We start from the raw sequence: 21,741 nt of genomic DNA on the forward strand, positions 1-21,741 counted from the left end.
ATGACCCCTATGCAATTTGGGAGATGCGGAAATGGCTTTTGTCTAGTTGTCAAGTCCACGCTTTGTGAGGGAACATTTCTGGTGGTTCAAGAGATCCAGACATTCCACTGGTGCTTATTTTTAATTGTTTTGATGGTGTTTCTCTTGATTATTTAGTGGATGGCTTTTAATTTCCTTGAACATAGAAAGTCTGAATCGTATGTGATTCCTTGCACCGTGCATAGTAAATGCAGAGATTCGAAGGATTTAGGGCTCCATCTAAGTGTAAGACAGTGTCATTTTCAGGGCCAGAAGCCCAATCTACTTCAAACATCTTCTCACTATCCAAGAGTCCTTTGAATGAAGTCCTCTCTCCCCCCACCCGCCAATTTTTGTAAATATATGTTTGTGTAATTTGGCCATTGTAACATTAGCCCACTAAGAACCATAGCTAAATAACATAGGCTTATTCCTGCTTTTAAAGAAGTCAGAGATCCCAAGGTAGAGGTCAGAGGGAGCATGTGGTGAAGGAAAATCTGGGAAAGGGAAATCTGCTGAGGGCTTCTAGAAAGCACCGGCCAACTCTTGATAAGGAACCCCGTGAAAAAATAACCAAGGCTGGGGGCAAACTTGGCCCGTTTTATGGTTTTGCATAGGGTGAGCCTTTTAAGGCGGATAGGGCTGATGATTTTATTTGGCTACTGAAGTTACAGTAAATGGCCACAAATTAAATGCTGGTATAGTCAGAAAGCAAATTTATTTTTGGTATTACAATCCGTTCTAAAACGTTTTTAATATTAAAAAAAGGAAACTTGATGAAACAATGCATTTAGAATGAGTATATTTAAGTTTCTTTTAAAATTTTTAAAAATTTCTCTTAGGGAAATAATTGAACTGCATTAAATTCCAAGTGCAAGAAAGTATACACTCTCACGTTCTGTCTTTTGTCCAGCCAGAAACTCCTCCTAACATAGAGCAGTGGTTCTCACACTTGGCCAATGATCTGAATACCATGGAGAATTTCGTATAAATTCTCAGATACTATCCTAGACCTACTTTCTCAATATCCAGGCGTGGGCCCCCAGAAAGCTGTATTTTTTTTTTCTTTTTTTCTTTTTTTGCGGTACGCGGGCCTCTCACTGTCGTGGCCTCTCCCGTTGCGGAGCACAGGCTCCGGACGCGCAGGCTCAGCGGCCATGGCTCACGGGCCCAGCCGCTCCGCGGCATGTGGGATCCTCCCGGACTGGGGCATGAACCCGCGTCCCCTTCATCGGCAGGCGGACTCTCAACCACTGCGCCACCAGGGAGGCCCGAAAGCTGTATTTTTAAAGGCTGTCCAGGTGATATGGGGCCTTTGACGGATCTGAGAACCACTGCCATAAAACAAACAGGGATTTAAAACTTTCAGTCTTATCTCAGCCTCTCACTGAATATGCTCCTGTAATGGTTTAAGGTAATAATGACCTTGTTGGAGGCTCTTTCCTGTTGATTAATGACCAGCTGGAAGAAGTTGTCTCTAGGATCTTTCAATTCAGACTGCCAATAATTACCCAACTAAAGGTACGCCTGCAGTTCAAATGTGTCCCGTTTTCCTCTGTGAGGAACATTGCACTCTTAGGTTGCCTTAATTGCATTCCTTTCCTAATTCATCTCTCAAATGCCACAGTTGCTGCAAAACAGAAAAAACAAACAAGAGGATCAAAGTGTATGTCTCTGCTGGAGCAAACAGGGGCAGAGAGGCACGGGAGAAGATTTAGCTCTTGGGTGGATTTCGCTGAACTGTTCTATTTGAGTAGCAGCGATTTGTACCAGGTAATGTGAACTAGGTTGCCCTCAGTCTCTTTGCAGATTACACCCCATTTCCTTTACTGTGCTGCTAAGTAATTCTCAGGGAATTATTCCCCCTCAAACTTCTCTCCGCTAACAGAGTGATCTGCCACATATGCTTCCACTTTACGTACCCCTGGACAGCCGGTGGCTTCATAAACTGCCTGCCTTTCAAACCATTCAGGCTAGAGCTGCAATCTTTCCACCCACCCCTTTCCCATGAGGTAAAGAGAATGTTCATACCTCAGGTCTTGTTACCAAGCAACATAGCTCCATTTGCCAATTGCCACCATTTCCTTCTCATAGTATTACAGGCCTTATTATTAACATTTAGTTCAGAGAAATTGCTGTCATTATGTGAAGTAACTTCCTTTAGAGGTTATTCATTAACCTTAGGTATTTTACTGTGTAATTATAATTGCCAAGTGCCCGCAGGCTTGGAAAACCTTTGAACTCCTCAAGGTATTAGGGGATGGCAGAAAGGATATTATCTGCTTTTTCTTCCTTTTCTGGTTGTTTTAATCTCAAAGGTGTCCCATTTCCCCTGTGGAGGTGTCTGCCTTCCTAGAGGGTAAACTTCCAGATTGCTGACTGTAAACTCAGAAGATACCGACGGAGGAACTGGCCTGGCAGAGTCTGATTTCCCCAAATACTGGAGTGGAGGGAAATGGTTCCTCCTTTGTCTTAAGGAAAAATAGCGGGGATATTCCTAAGACCCATACGGTTGGCACGTACACTCGTTCGTACGTGGGGCTCCGTGAAGACCTCGCACGATACCTGCAATTGTATACGGTGCACAACCTCGTTCTGACACAGTGGAAGCCCGTCAGCCTACTGCTCACTTGATGGCTCCGTAAAAGCAATTTTTCACTCCCCGGCTCTGCAGGAGCCAGGTGTGCTTTCCATTATATAGCCATCCTCAGTAGCCACTGCTTACACAATGACCCTGTGATTTGCCCCATCAGCGTGTGGCTGCCAGCGTCTTTGGTGCCCACCCAGGACACCTTCAGGTACGCATGTCACCTGCATTTGCAGGCAGGGCTGCGGGGAAGCACCCCCTTTCTGTCTTTGTTTCAAGACGAACAAAGGTAACTGGCATTTTTCTTCCTCCCAGCCACATGCGCCTGCAGCACGGGTGCCCCCCCAAAAGGAAACCTGTTTCCCTTCTCCTAGGGTTCTGGTTTCTCCACCCCCTGCACCCAGTCCCTCCGGCCTCTACCCAGACTGGGAGAAGTGGCCCGACCTTCCAGGTAACCAGATTCCCCAGACGGGAGGGGCGAGGGCCTCTGGGAAGGCAGCCACGTGACCTCACCTGCCACCCCGGGAAGGCGCCCCTGTTTCCGAAAACTCGGGAAGGTTGAGCCCGGAGTGCTGTTTTGAATCTGAATTTGAAGCAGAGTTCCTGAAAGGGTGCTTGCCTCCGACCCCGACGGCCTCCACTTTGATCATTACCAGTGAAAAGGCACGGCCGGCCGTGGGGTTTTCTGGCGTGAACCGGGCTGCCCGACAAAGGCAGCGCGGTCTGCGGAGGAGAAGGCCGAGCGGGTGTCCCAGGAGCTGCGGCACAAGTCTGGACGCGGAGGCTGCACGCGGGGAGGGCCGAGCCGCCCTGGCAGGAGCCTGAGCTGCAGGCCCCGGACTGGAACCGCGTGCCTCCGTCACTTCCCCGGCTCTGCCGTCCCTAGCGTGCCCTTGACAGCTCTCTTCTTTGATCTGGAAAATAGGAGAAGATAGGGGACACTTTGATATTTTTTAAAAGGTGCGGGGATTTGCAGCTTTCTCCCCCAAATAAAGGGCTGATAGGGAGTTTCTCGAAGAAACATGCTGTCACATGTAATCTAATGAGCTTGGCCTCCTCTTCCAGTGCCCATTAATCTATCAACCAACACCGAAAGCATCTAAGTGTGGATTCTGTGTGCATTGGAGAAGTAAGAGCATGGTCTCTGCTTTTAAGGGATTTACGGTTTAGCTGGGGAGATGGAATATATATGAGTGTACGACGCGGTAATAGCTAACATTTACTGAGTACTTCCCGTGTGCCACGTTCTGTGTGGTACTTTCCTTTATTCCTCATAACAGCCCACCAAATAGGTACTGTGTTATCATCTCCAGATGTTTTAGCGAGATCACGTGCCCCCGGTCACACCGTGTGCGCAGTCAGGCTGTGTGTGCATCAGATCTGGCGACTCCGGAGGAGAGAGGTGCGTTTGCAAACCCAAGTCTGTTGAACATGCAGTGATGGTGAGCGGTCCGTTGCATTTGGCCTCATCCTCTCCGCCCCGGTTCCGAGACTGTTCTCCTTGCCCTCTCTCTGGAGAGCAGGCAAACTGCCCGGAGGAACGTTTTTAGCCCCCAGTACCTTTTGGGACCCTACACAAGTTCTGTTTCTTCCCCTTCCTCTGTCTTTTCCTGCTCAACAATCACAGCCCAGTTCTTTCTTCCTTAGGCGACATTAACCTTGTACATGCCTCTTGTTTGTCCCCCGTGATTTTATTATCCAAGTAGAGAGAAGGGACCTAATTCAAAACGAGTAAGTGTACAAAGCAGAACTTCACCTCAATGAAGCGGAACTTGATGGTCTCTGAGGTTCCTTCCTTTCAGTGATTCCTTCCCTCTCTGTTTTACATGGAGCAGTGACCTTCCTTAAACACAGTCAGGTAGAGTCAGGGTTTTACCAGTACCCCAAAGGCAAAGGAGGGGCTCACAGTTTAGCATCTTCAACTCAGTTTGCCACTCATGGGGACTAAAGGACGAAACAGAATGTGGCTTTCTCAGGGAAGCCAGCATCTTGATTATTTCTAATAGTGTAAAACACTGGTCCATGGGATTTTATGAGTATCACGGGGAGACACGTCTTTTGACCTGGTGTATAATCCCACATCTCTGGGCGCTGGGCTAATTACAGCAGCTCCTTTGGCCATGGGTCCGAATGGGAAACATGGTGTTCAGAAAATTCCAGATTGACGGGAATTAACCCAGGGTCCCCTGTTCTTTATCCCTAGTCAACCTAGTCGATGGGGATTGAGAAGGCCCAGAAATCCTTGTTTAGTATAATTTCGTCTTCCTTTAACCGGAAATAATAGTTATCTGAAAACTCGCTACACTTTGTTGTGCTTTTATTGAGCACCTCTCTTTGCATCACCTATTGGTAAAAAATAATGAAAAGAACAGAGTAGGTGCTGGGAAGCCTGGGTTCTGTTTTCGGACCTGCTGCTAGCCAGCCTGGGACCCGTGATACCAACTCCCATCCATGTGGGTCTCAGTTTCCTCACTTTTAAAAAAATAAAAACTTGGACCAGGCCAGTGGTTTTCAAATCACAGCGGCTCTGCTCTCATCTTTTAGGTATTGCAGTTTTGTGAAAGATATTTGTTTACTAAATGGAAAGGGAGACTCACCGACAACAACTGTTACAAACCCACTGCTCTAGAGGCTCGCTGAGGTCTTCAGCTCTAAAGTTCTACAGCTCTCTTGAAGGCCGTGGGTAATGGCCCTGCTCCTTGGGAATCACAGCTGTTTCGTTTGGCTGGATTATAAATTGCACGAAGGACAGAAGTTGGAAGACAAGGCTGGAAAAGAAGTTTCAGTCCAGATTTGGGATTGCCATGGGAGCTTGGCCAATCTGGACACTGTTTCGTTGGAATTCAGGTGCCAGCAATGATTTTTGAGAGCAAGATTTGGTCAGTTATGTTTTGCATGCAGCTGTGAGTAACAGAGACCTGAAAAATAGTAGCTTCAGCAGAGAAGAGTTACTTCCTTCTATAAGATCCTTCAAGATTGGCAAACTTGGGGCAGGCACGCGAGCTCCATGCAGCCATCAGGGACCCAGACCCCTCCTAGTGTTTTGCGTTTCCGTTTAGCAAAGCAGGCTTTCCTTCTCACAGTTACCTCATGGCCCACGATGGGTGCTGGGCTCCACCCACCATGCTTGCATTGCAGGCTGGAAGGAGTGTAAAGGAAAAAGGGCACGCATCCCAGCTGAGTCAGCTCCCTTTAATCAGCCTTCTCAGCGGTCCCTCACGACCCAGTTTTTTACATCTCATCGGCCAGAACTGAGTCTTATTGCCACACTTAGTTTCAGGGAACCTAAGAAATGTACACTTTATTCTGGGCAGGGATGTGACTAGCTGAAAGTCGGGGTTCTGTTACTAAGAGAGAAGGGAAAGTGGATATTGGAAGGCAGCTTTGTGTGGTCTCTGCTACAGAAAATGATCAGAACTCTGCCCTGGATTCATTTAGTTAGTGGCAGTAGTTGGGAAGCTATGGACTAGGTGGAGGGAACGAGAACCTGAAACTGGAGTGACCTTGGGAAGGCGGGTAGGGGAATGAGGGGGAGCTCATGCAGAGGAGGGCCAACAGGACTGTCCAGGTTTGACGGGATTTCATCAGCTGGGTGGGAGCACGTGGAAGGATGCAAAGAACACTCCCAGTTTTAGAAGCACATGAAAGGGATGCTGGTGATGCCAGTAAATGAAATAAGGAAGTTGGAGAAGGAGTTTTAGGGAAGGAGGTCATGAATCAGGTTTTGGACAGGTGGAGCATGGCGCTGGTGGTACACCAGGACTGGAGCTTTGGGGCAATTTGTATTGTACATTTCCAAATAGAAAGGAAGTTCACCTAATTTTTTAAAATTCTAATATCTAGGATGTCCTAAAGCCTCAGATGCTTTTTGGGGCACATGTTGTTATTTAGGGACATTCTGTTAATATGATGGAGTAAGGCAACGGGGTTACGTCTTCTCTCCTGAACCTGAGCTCCACAGAGATTCTTTTCCATCGTTAGGCTTAAGGATCCTGAGAGTTATGACAAGGATGACGTTCTGGGAAAATACCTATTTCTTAAAAGAGCTTCTTCCCAGAATCCCTGTGTGTTCTTCCACACTGGAGAGCTCAAATACGGACAAAACACAACACTCTTCCATTGTTGTCCCGGGGCATGTCTTAGTAGCAGATGCTCTTATTTCCCTTTTGCTCTGAGCCTCCATTGGGCCCCACTTGACCTTTCCTGTTTTAGGTCCACTGTTAGGGCGGCACAGGCTAAGTGGGGCCCTTGCATTTAGGAGGAGTGTACGTAAAGCGCCGTGTGCAGCACCTCTGGGTCCTGGAGAAAAGCTTACGTTGAAAATGTGGAGGGAATCTCCTAGCACTCCAGTGGTTAGGACTCTGTGCTCTCACTGCTGAGGGCCCAGGTTCAATCCCTGGCCAGGGAACTAAGATCCCACAAGCCACATGGTGTGGCCAAAAAAAGAAAAAAAAAGTGGAGGTGAGGGCCCAAATTGCATGGGGAGCGGGGACAGATAGCAAGGTTACTAGTAAAGGTGGTCAAGAAAGTAAAGATTAAGGCAAGGGGTTGTGAGGTCAGGCAGCAGAGTTTAAATCCATTGAGCATCAGGTGTTATGGGGAGAGCTCTCAGTGCACCTTGCCTGGGCAAAAGCAGCTCCTTAATAGAGAAAACCTGGGCCAGATAATCCCTGGGGGGGGGGCCTTAAAAAAGCCGTGCTCAGTGACAGAAGAGAGGGTTGTCCACCCAGCCTCCGTGTCCTATAGAGTGTTAGTTACTAGTATGCTTGGTTCTATAAACCTAGATTTTGGATATCCCTTCCCTTCGGAATTTTGAAGGCATTGTTCTCTTGTCTTCTGGGTGAAGGTGTTGCTGCTGAGGAGTGAGATAGCAATCCTGACCACTGGTCCTTTATTTGTGACCTTTTTCTTCTTTATGGAAGCTTTTAGGATCTTCTCAACTTGACACTGACGTGTTCTGCTGTAAATCTTCTATTATTCAGTGTGATGCTCCCTTCATGGGCCCTCACTTGTGTCCTTCAGGTATGGGACATTTTCTCGTATTATCTCTTTGATAATTTCTTCATGCTACATTCTCTGTTCTCTCTCTCTGGAATTCCTATTAGTCGCACGGTGGATCTCCTGGACATCTTTTCTCTCCTGTTTTTCATCCCTTTGCTTTATATTCTGTGGATCTTTGTATTGCCTTCTTTATAGGGTAAGTAAAAATAATTTTTTCTATTGTCATCAAAAGGTGGTTGTGGTCCAATGAATGGAGATTGAGTGGGGGAGGGTGGGAAGGCTTTTTGGCACCAGGACGTTTTCTGGTGGGGAAGCCCTCTGAATTTTCCCCTCACTAAGTCCTCACCCAGCCACATGGCTCTAGTCTTCCATGTGATTTGACACAACTGAAATTCATTGGTTCCTTGGATTTCTGAATGGAGACGGAGGCCTTCTTTGCAACCTCAGTTCTTCCAGCTTTCTGTGTCTCCTTGGCTTAGAACATGTGTCTGGGTCCTTAATGTAACTAATGAATTGAAGAAGTGGATGGTTACAATTGCATCACCTGTTGTTATTAGTATACAGATCCTGGTGATTTAGTTGTATACCTCCAGGCAGCCAGCTGTCCATATTGCTTGAATAAAGCTGTTTTTCTGAAAAAGTTAATTTGAGTTTTAGAATATTTTCACTTGAACATCATATTGGCATCATACAAATTTAAGAATGCTTGTTTGTTTATTGTTTTTTTGAGCATTTAACAGAATAAACCAAAATAATCTACTTCCTATCTTTGTCTTATGGAGACTTGGTCTTATAGAGACTCAGGCCTTGCTGGAGATCTAAATATCCTTGGGGGACTTCCCTGGTGGTGCAGTGGTTAAGAATCCACCTGCCAATGCAGGGGACACGAGTTTGATCCCTGGTCCGGGAAGATCCCACATGCCGCAGAGCAACTAAGCCCGTGCGCCATAACGACTGAGCCTGTGCTCTGAAGCTCGTGCGCCACGACTACCAAAGCCCACGTGCCTAGAGCCTGTGCAACAAGAAAAGCCACCACAATGAGAAGCCCGCGCATGCGAGAAAAAGTAGCCCCGGCTTGTGGCGACTGGAGGAAGCCCGTGTGTGGCAACGAAGAATCAATGCAGCCAAAAATAAATTAAAAAAAAAAAAAGTCCTTGGCCACCCCGTTATCCCTCCCACCACCGCCCCCCTGCCCCAGCTTCTTGGCAAACTCTCTTCATTTTATTTTTTTATTTTTTATTTTAATCACATTGTATGCAAAGATTTTTTAAAATTAATTAATTAATTTATTTATTATTTTTGGCTGTGTTGGGTCTTCGTTTCTGTGCGAGGGCTTTCTCTAGTTGCGGCGAGTAGGAGCCACTCTTCATCGCGGTGCGGGGGCCTCTCACTGTCGTGGCCTCTCTTGTTGCGGAGCACAGGCTCCAGACGCGCAGGCTCAGTAGTTGTGGCTCACGGGCCCAGTTGCTCCGCGGCATGTGGGATCCTCCCAGACCGGGGCACGAACCTGTGTCCCCTGCATCGGCAGGCGGACTCTCAACCACTGCGCCACCAGGGAAGCCCCTGTCTTCTTTTTCCATTCTGAACTACTGCTACACCATCTTGGTTCTTCCGTTTTCTAGACTGTCTCTTGCTGCCTTCCACGCCTCTCTGTTTTCACCCTTCCTGATTCTCTTCTTCCTTTCATTCTCTAAGTTCGTGTTTTTCAAACTGTGGTTTATGAATGTCCAGCATCAGCACCCCTGGGGCCTGACCAGACAAGTGGATCAGAACCTCTGGGAGTAAGCTGGGGACGGCTGAGGAGTCTGCCCGCTGATCAAGCATTCCTGGGGCTTCTCGTGACACCTGAGTTCAAGACACGCTGCTCTAATGCCTGATACCCACCAAACTCAGTTCCTGACACTGCTGTTGGTTCTTGCCCTTTTCTCATGGGGGGAGGTTCATACACTGGCAGGCTTCACTTTCCTGGGAGGCACCAGAGGCTCCCTTCCCGTCCTGCGTCAAATCTCCTCTTTCCAGCTATTCCCTGGGCCTCTCCCCTATGCTGAGTGTGACCGCTCACCCTGGCCATCTATTGGGGCAACCTCCCGAAATGTTAGGTACTTTTCTCCCAGGTCACTTTGTAGATGAGGACACAGCGCCTGAGAGCGATCTACGTGGTAAGATTGGCTTTGTTAGGGAGAATCATTATAAATACGTATTGAGTGCATGGATGAGAGGGCGATTCACCTGAACGCACCATCTTGATAGACTTTATATGGGATCTGGGTGTATTGTTCTTCTTGAGTTACTTCTCCTAGAACCACTGGGAGGTAGGAGAGGGGGAGCAAATGGTAGCGTTCAGCTTTAACAATCACAGTGCCCAAGCTCTGGGAAGCACCCTGGAATATGCCAGGGCCAGCCAGGAGTGCCTTATAAGGGAGACTTTACCAATAGCATTTTGGGGGGGAATGGTGTGGTGCTCATTGACTGTTGGTTATTGTAGCACTGGGTCAGTCAGAGGTCAGGGAAGGGGGGAAGCTGTGGGCTTAGAGATGGAACAAGCAGTTCTAGCAATCCCTGCGAGATCCGTAGAGAGAACACAGGGCTTTAAAAAACACGTTTTGGGGAATTTTCTTTATAAAATTATCAGAAGAGTAGATCACTGCACTCTTCATACCCTGCCTATGAAACAATACAAGTATCATAGGGAAAAGCCCCATTATGAGAAAGCAGTTAGAATAATTGCACGTTAGGAGCGTTAGGTCACTGCTGGCCGATCTGACGGTGATTTGCATCCGCTTCGGTACCGGGGAAAGGAATGTTTGATCTGACAGAAAGTGGAGGAGGAGGGCAGCCTCTCCACTTCGCAGGTCGCTGCTGGCTCCCCCGGGGATTTACTGCTTCCTCCAAGGAGCTCCCACTGCAGCTGGAATAGAGGCTTGTTTCTCCAGCTGTCTAACCTTCAGTGTTATCTGTCTCTCTTTGACCTCTTAGTTTTATAATGAGTCAGTTTATTTGTGTGTGCAAATTGAGTTTTCTTAGAAATAGAACAGAGCTAGAAAGAGGCCCATGTTTTAGTCGTTTCCTCTGAAGAAGAAGCCGCCAGGGGACCTGGCACCGCAGAAGGTGCTTGTGCTCTGACAGCCCCTGTTGTTGGTGTCTTTTAACACCGTGGAGTGAAGTCTAGTGGTCAGAGGAAGATTGTCTCCCTGTGGGAGGTGGAAATATCCTCAGGGTTTACCAGCTAATTACTTCTGGAGGCCCTAGGAGCTCAGAGAATTTGCTTAGCAACTGGCCTGACCGGTCCCCCGACCCCTGCTGTCCCCTGACATTACCCGACTTACCAGCGGGGCTGATGGAGCAGTTTGGGAACCAAACACGATCCAGCATTTTTGTGAAAATGGTGCCAATCTTTTCCTCGATGGGACCTGAGCCTGTAACCCAGTCCAACAAACGAGGGAGAGGAAGCCAAAAAAAACTTTTTTGAGAAACAACACAGGCAGTAGGAAATCATACTGGTCAGGGCTTGTTTTCCTGACTCAGGGCCTCATTCCAACCTGTTGCAATCAGCTCTCCGAGTGTCTATAGGGACACCCTGGCGCAGGGGCCCCTCGGAGGAGAGGAACTTTTTACATTTGTGTTTGACTGGGCTCCTTGCCAGGGGCTAAGTTCAAAGTGCAGTTTCCAGTAATTTGCTGGGACTTCTCTGTGGGTTTGATAGGCCAGGACAGAAGCCTGCAAGCTGAAGTAATATTTCCTGATTTCTGTCATTTCTTAAGAAGAGAAGGAAGGTTTGTGGAGGGCCTTGGGGTTGGTGGGCTTTTTGTTGGCTCTGAGAGCAGATGGGGCTCCTGTCTTCCTCGGCCCTTTCTCCTCCCGTCTGGGGCCCTGGGCAGCCGGGCACTGGGCTGGCATCACCAGGGCTCCCTCCCCGAGCAAACGTGAGGTGCCCGTTCGGTGAAGCCCATGCGAGGCTGCCTTGATTTACTGTGTGCTGGCGTTATTCGGAGCCATAAAGTTGTCGAGTAATGGCAATATGTTCTTATTTTCTCATATCTGTAGGATGAAAGTGAACATTTTTATAATCCTTCCCTCCTCACCACATTCAGTTCCCCTGCGTTAAACATGTGGGCTTGATTAAAGGGGAAAAAGAGCTACAAAGAGAAGTTAGGGTTTATACTCCTTCCCTCCACCACCCCCTTCCCAGCACGTTGAGGGCAGGGCTCATCATTTTGTCATTTCATCTTTGTGTCTCCCCCCTGTGTCTGGCAGAGGACCTGACACGTAATAATTCTGAATGAATCTTTATTCAATGAAGGGATGTGGGGAGCGATGGCATCTCATTTCAAAGGAGTGTTCAGTAGAACAATGTAATTTCTATGTCAGGTAGAGGCTCATAGGAATGATGCTTTATTGATTTGATTACAGCTCATTTTCTACAGCAAGGAATTATCTTCCAGAAATGTTTTCTCTGGTCCCTGCTTCAGCCACTCTTCACTTGGAAAGGACCCAGCTGAGCATGGAGGGCGTTAGGAGCTGAGGAGAGAGACGGAGTGGGCAGTAGTGGGAGCCCGAGTTGAACTCTTCAAGGTTCTTTAGCCCCAGCACCAAGTGGCCATCACCTTTCAATCGTCCTCCCACTACTTCAAACACGCTTAAATCCACAACAACAAAACCCCAGGAAGACACAGAGGGATGGGGGTGAGAGGTGGGTAAAAGGGCCTGGAAACAGCCTGTGGGAGTTCCTTCCCCAGCTCCCTGACTTTTCCTTCAACACACTTCTTTTCATTTGCTAATTCGCCTGAGAACGACTATCTCTAAGGCTGCTTTTCCTCTAGTCTGGAAACTTGAATTATAGCAATTTAACATTATAACATAATTCCACTGCAATAAAGCAGTTTGGGGCTGGCAGTGGTGATGGAGTGGATGTTGGTGGAAATGGGGAGCCGAGAATTGACTCTAATGGATTTTTTTTCTGTATTCGTTTAAGAAATGTTAGGATAAAGCCATGTTAGTATGAAATCTTATTTAAATATTTTAATTAGAGGATTGGTGCTATGTAAAACCATCTAAATATGATGCCAAAGGAACTAGTTAAAAGCTTAAAAGAAGATGGGAGACAGTCTGGTTGTGTGGACTTGTGTTACGCAAATCACGAGTTTGTATAATTTTCCCCCTCTTTACTGAATTGATTTTGTAACTTACGTGAATGATTATTTCTTTTTAAATGTGGAATAAAAAGAGTCTCAAATATTTCAGTAGTCTTTAGTTATAATTAAAAAACCAAGACAAACACAGAGAAACAACTTGTGGCAAATTGTCTAGAAAACCAGGCTCTGTAGGTAGATCTCAGGGACATGGAGAACAAAGAAAGAAATGAACTTGAAAATTCTCCTTGCCAAATGACTTCTCACACCATGTAAGGAGATTGGGTAATTTAGATTGTTGAATGAAGTCAAGACCGCTTTATCATCAGACCGGTCTCTTTAAGGCAGGGCATGGATGGCCCACAGGTATCTGACTATTACCCATCCGCGTTCAAAAAAAGAGAGATGCCTGCAAAAGACACTAGGTTTAAAGTTGATTTAAAACATGTCTTCTTGCTCTCAGTTCCTGTCTGTGCTAGGTGTGATTAATTGCATCCTGATTCCTCTATCTGTAGTGCTGGCCTTTGGCATTTAGGGAGATAATATTGGCAATTTCACCTACTCACGAGGTATCCTAAAAGCCCATGATGCTGTATAATCTCCGTCAGGCCCAAAGCTCTGACATTTCATCCCGTGCGTGGGAACAAGTGGCTTCTGCAGCGAATAAAGTGCCCAGCGCCTCAGGGTGATTCTGCGTTTCTTCACATGTCCCGACAGAGGCAGCCCGCAACTCTTGTCAAGTGATCAACATTTGGTCCCTTGTGAAAAATGGACCTTCACCCAAAGTCACCCGAGAGACTGATGGAAACGGCAAGTGAGGGTCTACGAAAATGAAAGTTCTTAGTCAGAAAATACTTCTATACAATTTTTAATCCTGTATTTTTAACGTCATTAACCTCTTAAGAAGCCTCAGGAGTCACTTAGACTTCTCGAATGTACTTTCCTACATGTTATGGAGAATGCTATATGCTGTAGTGATATTTAAGAATTTAGAATTTGTATGTTAAATAACCGCTTGCGAGCATAGATTTGGCTTTTCGTTTTTGCTATGCTTATGATATTTTGGAAGTTTTTTTTTGGCTATCATGCTGTTAGAATTAATAACTATTTTAATACTTGTTTGGGGACAAACAGTATCCTAGACCCGTAGCATTTAAATGAACAGTATTGAAGTGGGTGACATAAATTATATATTTATTAAATCTCAGCTATGTAAATGACTAAGTACGCCTTGATCAGAAAGACTTAGAAACTAAAAGCATTAAGAGGCGGGCTTCCCTGGTGGCGCAGTGGTTGAGAGTCCGCCTGCCGATGCAGGGGACATGGGTTCATGCCCCGGTCCGGGAGGATCCCACATGCCGTGGAGCGGCTGGGCCCGTGAGCCATGGCCACTGAGCCTGCGCGTCCGGAGCCTGTTCTCTGCAATGGGAGAGGCCACAACAGTGAGAGGCCCACGTACCGCAAAAAAAAAAACCCAAAAAAACCAAAAAACCAAAAAAAGCATTAGGAGGCAATTATTCATATAGAAAAAGCATTCTGTGCTACAAGAGAGGGTTGTCCACAGGTTATGCTTCAGATATGGGTGGTGTTTCTTTGGTTCTTTAATTGAGATTGTTTTTCCAAGTGAAGTACAGGCCGCTCCCAGACAGCTCTTCCTTTTCACCCCTACATCCACCTCTTTTTTTTCCATTGGGAGTCCTTTCTTCCAACTCAAGTATCGCAGAGCCAACATAAAAACTGGGTGGGAAGGAAGAAGGAACTGAAATGTAATTAACGTCTTCTCTGTTTTATGTACATTAGTACCTTATCTCATTTAATTCTCATAATGTCCTCTGAAGTTGAGGTACTGCTAACACCCCATTTTGTAGATGAGGCTCAGTAAGTCACACAGCAAGAAGGTAGAGACATTTACATGCAGATTTGTGCAGCTCTGAGGACAGAGCTCCTAGACACCCCCAGCAGCCTCCAGCCAGGAGGTATTTAGCGTGTTTGTGTTGGGCAAAGGGCATTTCGTGGCCTTGCTCGTCTTCCCCTAAAGGTCTGACCACATCGTTTCATTTCTAGTGAGTTTCCCTGATACATTGAAAAATACGGTTGAATTAAGGAACGTATCTATTGCATAAAGCAAAGAACATCTGATTTCTTTTTTCCTGTGTCGATGAAAGTTAGAATTCATGTCATGCTTGTAGTAAATGCACTTCCCGAAAAGCTACTCTTTTAATGCATGTCGCCTTATTCTTTATTTTCAAAATAATTCCAGACATTTTAGCCCAAAAGCTATACATCTAGGCTATAATTTTAAATTTATCACTATGCTATCCTTCTGAAAACTTTCAACTCAATTTTTTCCCCCCTTGAATATGTCTAATACCACCATTACCTACTAACTGTGGATTGAAATAGCAAGTCATTATGATGTCTGAATTAACATCCAAAACATACTGGTTTTCTTCCAGGGTTCCCATATCTATTATTGTTAAAACATGTAACTTTAAAAACTCAAATGGTTTTCCCAAGCCAATTCTCTAATCACAGACATAAATTTCACTCCATTAAGGAAAGGAAACCAGGCAGTATGACTAAAGTTAGGAATATGATCAAATTTCAAGGGAGGAAAAAAAAACCCCACAACGATTAGGCGTAGAATTCTTTCCACTTCTTTTGCTTACGGAACACGGTTAAATTAAAACCCTGCTTTCCGGCACAAATCAGAGCGTGTAGCCCTTTAAAATGGAGGGGCTGGGTTTAGGTATGGAAGCTGCCATGCCCTCCCTCTGATCCGACAGGGCATTTTGCAGAAAGGAGGTATCCGAGTGCTGTTGACTTTTCCCTGGCATGGCTGAGGGGTCATGGAACTGGTGAGAGCCAGTAGGACAGGCTCTCCTCCTTCCTGCATCTCAGGGTGATTGGAAGTTATTCAGTTGCATTTTCTCCCATGAAATACCTGTTGCATATTTATAAGTCTTTTAAATAATGACAGTCCCTGAGAACTTGTGATAACCAGACAGGCCTATAAATAAGGAAAGGGATGTGGTGGGAAAGTCTAGCTCCCTAGGCTATGGGTGGCGGATTCAGTGGTATTCTTTTGATTGCTGCTCCTGAAATACCTCAGCCCCTCAAGGTTGCTTTTTAATGTTTATCAAGATTTTTTTTATAGGCGTCTCTTTTCAATCTACGAGACTTGCTTCCTTGCTATTTTGTAAAGCTGAGTGGTGTTCAACTAGCTTTTAAAAATGTTTGCTTTCACTATCTGTATTAAGAATAGGAGCAAGACAGTTTTCCACCCCCAGCTCACTGACAAATCCACGTGTTTCCTTTGAGAGTGTTCTCTGAGACCCATATTCTTGATTTCATAGGAATAGCCATACACACGTACACAAAGTATACACAAAATGATATAAAAGTACACAGCTTTGTGATGACCTGGAGGGATGGGATAGGAAGGGTAGGAGGGAGGCTCAGGAGGGACGGGATATGGGGACATATGTATACCTATGGCTGATTCACTTTTGTTGTACAGCAGGAACTAACACAACATTGTAAAGCAATTAGACTCCAATAAAGATGTGAAAAAAAAGTACACAAGCTTTAAAAAGTACGTAAAGTAATATAAAGTTAATTTTTGATGTTTACCTTGTAGCTGATGTACATTTATATACGTTGAATTTGAAATAGGTCAGCATAGTTAGCAGAGAAAGAAAAATCTTTAAAAACTTTCCTTAGTGAGTCAAAAAGGAAGACAAGAAAAGTTTATTTTTTAAATCTGTATTTCTGTTGTTAGAAATGAGATTTATTGGAAATAAGCCTTTTAGGAAGCAAAGTAGCAGTAATTATTAAAGTTAAAAAAAAACATATCTTTCAACCCAGCAATCTCCCATTTGGGGATCTGTGTCATACAAGAAATATCTGTAGTTATCACCAAGTGGCTCTCTATCTATCACATTACCCTATTTTAATTCTCTACATATGACTCAATGGCATCATCTCCTATTTTTCTTGTTCATTTGTTCACTTGTTTGTTCATTCATTCATTTATTGTCTTCTCCTGCAAGAATATGAGCTCTATGAAAACTAGTACTGCACCTGTTTCCCTTACCACTGGAACTCTAGCATCTGGAATAGTTGCTGGCACAGAGTAGGTCCTCAATAAATATTTGTTGGATAAAAGAAATAAAGCACCCATAGATCAGGATATTTATTGAAGTATTATTGTAGTGGCAAAAAACTGGAATCAAGAGAATGCCCATTAGTGATGGGCTGGTTGGGAGACCCACCATGCCTGGCTCAGCCGTGTGGTATAGGGGTGAACAGCACGGCTCTTGTGTCAGACTGCCTGGGCTTTAATCCCTATATTCCTCTTACATGTATGATGAATGGCCTTGGGAATGGTGCTAAGCTTCTATGCCTCTGTTTTCTCAGCCATAACATGAGGACAACAGCGATACCAATCTCAGAAGGTTTTTGTGAGAATTAAGTAAAAGTGGCAACATAATATGGAAAGAGTCCCTGGCACACAGTGAGTACTCAATAAATATTATTATCTCATGACATATTGAAAAGAATGAATTAAATATCACTTAACAGAGGAATTTTCATCATGCACTGTTTAGTGGGCGACATATGTGCAGAGAAATGTATTTGATGGCTGCTACTTTTATAAATTTAACAATGAAATGTAAAAATCCTATATATGTATATGTAGTATGTTTATAAGGGCATAAAATTATGGAAGATACACACTAAGTATATAAAGCTGGGTATAGGAAGGGCAGGACTGAGGGGTGGGAAAGAGAAGAAGGGAAAGTTGAAAGGCAACAAAATGACTAAATAGTAAGGCATTTACATTACCAGCACGTTACTGAAAACCATGATTAAATTACAAAATATGTGGGTTTAGGTATTTGTACACGTTGAGGTGCTTAGAAAGTGAATCTCTAAATATTAATGATGGTTGTCTCAGAAGGATTGGGACTCCAGGTGACTTCTTCCTTATTCTTTGATGTATTTTAATTTTTGACAGTAAGCATGTATTATTTATATAATCAGGAAAAACAAGAAAAAATTTTTACTGTCAGGAAAAAAGAAAAAAGCAATGCTTCTCTATTTCCATAACAATCTACTAAGGGAAGAGAGCCGGCATTTGAATGCATGTGTCTCTCTTCTAACAGTTTCAGAGCCTGAGGAGTTGTCAGTACCCAATTTAGAAGGATCACGTGGCCATGCAGTCTGAGTACGAGATGGATTTAGTTTTTGGCAAATCACGTGCTTGCTACCTCAGTCTTGTCCTGTTTTGGAAAGGGGAACTCAACTCTGAGGGATTATACGAATCGACAGTGTGGTAAACACAGGCAAATGGGCCACAGAATTCTTGAAAATGGGAGAGAAAGGAATCACAAATTTCCATATCTGCAAATAGTTCAGCCACAGAAGGCTCTTTGGACCCAAATCTAGAAATTTTCTTAAAATACTACTTGACTCATGTCAAAGCTTTGTTCAAAACCCTTATAACCTTTGTATCACTCATGAGATAAAGTTGAAATTCTTTTTTTAGATTTTTTAACATCTTTATTAGGGTATAATTGCTTTACAATGATGTGTTAGTTTCTGCTGTATAACAAAGAGAATCAGCTATACATATACATATATCCCCATATCTCCTCCCTCTTCTGTCTCCCTCTCACCCTCCCTATCCCACCCCTCTAGGTGGTCACAAAGCACCGAGCTGATCTCCCTGTGCTATGCGGCTGCTTCCCACTAGCTATCTATTTTACATTGGGTAGTGTATATATGTCCATGCCACTCTCTCACTTCGTCCCAGCTTACCCTCCCTCCTCCCCGTGTCCTCAAGTCCATTCTCTACCTCTGTGTCTTTATTCCTGTCCTGCCCCTAGGTTCTTCAGAACCATTTTTTTTTTCTATTCCATATATATGTGTTAGCATACGGTATTTGTTTTTCACTTTCCGACATAAAGTTGAAATTCTTTAGGCTGGTGTCAGAGTCTGGATACCTGTGCTAACTCTCTCTGCCACGATTTCTTTACCTCAGCTCTCTGCTTGAGTCTGTGTGATCGTCCCAGTGTCCACTCAGAATCTCTCCTTCCCTTTGTTCATGCCCTTCCCCCTCCTTTTCCCTTTTCTGAATCTTACTCATCGCTAAAGCCTCGGCTCAGGTCCATCTTCTCCGAAAGGATTTTGAACTATCCTGGTCGCTAGAGCCTTCTCTGCCTTTTCCCCACCCCTGTTCTTCCACTGCAGGTGGAAGAACATCATTACCTTTGCCCCAGTCACTTAGCACTCACAGGTGACCTGTAACCATAACTGGTGCACCAGATTCATATGCAAATGTTTCTCCTTCTTCAACTGGGATACTGTCCTCCCCAGGAGTAGGCTTGTGCCTTTTTCTCCCTGTATTTCCATACTTCCTACCACATTAACTTGGGTAGAGTTGGCATGCAGTAAATATTTGCTGATTGATAGATATGTATAGGTATTTTCTGAAAACCAGAAATAGGTAGTCATCCCACAATCAGTGTCTGTGTTGGAGCCCTTATGTAGAAACCCATGTATTTGCATATAAGCTTATCTATCAAGATAAGAATGCCTGCCTAAATATAGGAAGAAATTTTAAGAGCCTTTCAAATCCTCAGAAATGTGTGTGCACTCAGGTATGAATCTATCAATACATTTGCCATAAACAGGATGAATGAAAAATGAAACTGAATGAGAGACATTTTATTTTTGAGAACTGGAAACAGTGAAACATTAATAAGGATAATAGTAACTAACACATATATGGCTTTTATTATAAGCTAGTTTGTCTAAATACTTTTCGTATATTTACTCACTTAATCCTTAAAACAACCCTATGAGGTAGGCATATTACTTTGAGCCCCATTTTACAGAGGATGAAACACAATCAATCAAGCTCCCACTGGTACTGAATTTCTTTAAGCTGTTAACTTGAAATAGGAATCATTTTATGATTTTTTGACTTGTAAATTTACCTACGTGAATACATCTATACAAAGGACAAAGCCCACACACTCAAGTACTTTGTAGGTGGCATGACTATGATTCTTTTTAAGGTGAGATTTAAAAGTAACAAAGTTGGCTTAAAGAAAAATTAGCAAACATAGCGCAAGGAAAGTTTTGTAAGGCAGACATCTTCTGAAGAAGCCATTTATGTTTAATCTGGGAATTTGGTCACTGCTCTTCTTCAGGACTGTTTTTAAAAGTCAGTATATGCTTCCTAAAAGGAAATTTGATCTCCCTTATTAATAGTTACATCAGGTTTTAAACCAAAGCCAGCTTTATGACGTACTTCATTCACATCATCTTGGCTGTGTATGGTTATGATTTTACCCTCAGAGGCTGAAGGTTTGCTGTCATTGAAGGGGGCTCACGAGAACTTTCTAATAGTCTGCAAAGGGAGTTTCAAGACAAGCGTTCCAAAAATGTTGGCAACATCTTGTTGCCCAGATTCTGGGAAGATCAAGCCATTATCCAAGGTTGCACAGCTATTCAGGGACAGAGACAAGATGAAGATCCAGGGCTTTTGACTCCAGTCTACTGGTTTTCTGCTAAACTGCACCACCACTAGAGGTCTCAGCGAGAGACTGTGGGCTGGCCCTGGACATGGTGCTGGGAGAGAAAGAGGAGTCCCTTGGGGAGTGGAGAGAAGCACGTGGCGGCATTGACCTGAAGCCGCTCCTTCTTTGGGAGCAGCAGATAGTGCATCAGAATGGTGAAGACTGAAAGATTGGTCAATCTTTGGAGTCTATTTACTGTTGTGTGGAGGAAAGGGGATTGTTGGATGCCTGTTTTGCTCCTCAGTAAGAAGAAGCAATAACAATTTCTCATGAGCCAATCTTAACCATTTAACAATGCAGAAACTCTAAGCCCAGACTTCATCCAATTTTGTGGATCCTAAAGATGATAATAGCTAACATTTAAGTGTTTACTGTGTATCAGGAATTATTCTAGATACTTTATATGTATTATATCATTTGATCCTCATAACGGGCCATTTGTATCATCCCTTTTTACAGATGGGGAAGGCGAGTTACAGAGAAGTTACACAACTTGCTATAATTTTCCCAAGATTACATCTCTATTAAGTAGCTGAATTGGGATTCAAACCCAGGCAGTTTGGCTTCAGAGCCTCATCAGTTTAAAAAAATTGATTATGGAAAATTTCAAACATATGCAAAAGTAGAGAGAACAGTGCAATGAACTTCCATTTACCATCTCCCAGCTGTCACAACCATTGGCCAATTTTTTTTTTTTTTTTTTTTTTTTTTTTTGCGGTACGCGGGCCTCTCACTGTCATGGCCTCTCCCGTTGCGGAGCACAGGCTGCGGACGCACAGGCTCAGCGGCCATGGCTCACGGGCCCAGCCGCTCCGCAGCATGTGGGATCCTCCCGGACCGGGGCACGAACCCACGTCCCCAGCATCGGCAGGCGGACTCTCAACCACTGCGCCACCAGGGAAGCCCCATTGGCCAATTTTGTTCTATCTGTATCTCAACCTCCTTAGTGGTCTCCCAGCCCCCTTCCTGGATTATTTTCAAGAAAACACAGACATCCTAACATATCATCCATAAATATTTTAGTAAGTACTGCTAAAAAAATAATGGCTTAAAAAAAACACACTCTTCCATAAGACGCACATTGTCTCTATTTTTGTGACATTAACAGCTTGGAAGATGATTGTCTAGATCTGTGATATTCTTTCATTTCTTCTTCATTTATTTACTGTAATACTTTCCCAATACCAACAGTTTGGTTATCCTGATGTATCGTATGCACAGGAAAGCCCAGATAGATGCTAGATTCACAAGCGCCTCTCTCTCTATTTCTCTCTCTCTCTCTCTTTACTAGTTTCAGTGAGTTGGTTTTTTCACATCAGCCGAAGTTGATCACTTCATGTGTTTAAAGTAGCATATTGAACTTACGGATGTTTAAACATATTAATGGTTGTAGTAAACATATTTGGTACTTCTTTGA

The 21,741-nt window shown here is 44.4% G+C and overlaps 2 long non-coding RNA genes across 4 annotated transcripts in view; one reads left to right on the top strand and one right to left on the bottom strand.

Moving 5' to 3' along the window:
• Positions 1-717: 717 nt before the first annotated feature.
• LOC132425598 (uncharacterized) lies at positions 718-2,140 on the bottom strand. Its single transcript, XR_009519464.1, has 3 exons — positions 2,050-2,140; positions 1,444-1,648; positions 718-1,352 (listed from the first exon to the last, which is right to left on the bottom strand). It is a non-coding gene; the product is annotated as an uncharacterized lncRNA (long non-coding RNA).
• A 9,141-nt stretch (positions 2,141-11,281) lies between these two features.
• The window catches only part of LOC132426151 (uncharacterized), a 66,678-nt gene continuing 56,218 nt past the window's right edge, over positions 11,282-21,741 (top strand). For all 3 annotated transcript variants that reach the window (XR_009519615.1, XR_009519614.1, XR_009519613.1), the window contains exons 1-2: positions 11,282-11,379; positions 17,155-17,251. This is a non-coding gene — a long non-coding RNA (uncharacterized lncRNA). The remainder of the gene's footprint in view (positions 11,380-17,154; positions 17,252-21,741) is intronic.

The sequence above is a fragment of the Delphinus delphis genome, chromosome 5 (genome assembly GCF_949987515.2).
Source record: "Delphinus delphis chromosome 5, mDelDel1.2, whole genome shotgun sequence".
Taxonomy (NCBI): domain Eukaryota; kingdom Metazoa; phylum Chordata; class Mammalia; order Artiodactyla; family Delphinidae; genus Delphinus; species Delphinus delphis.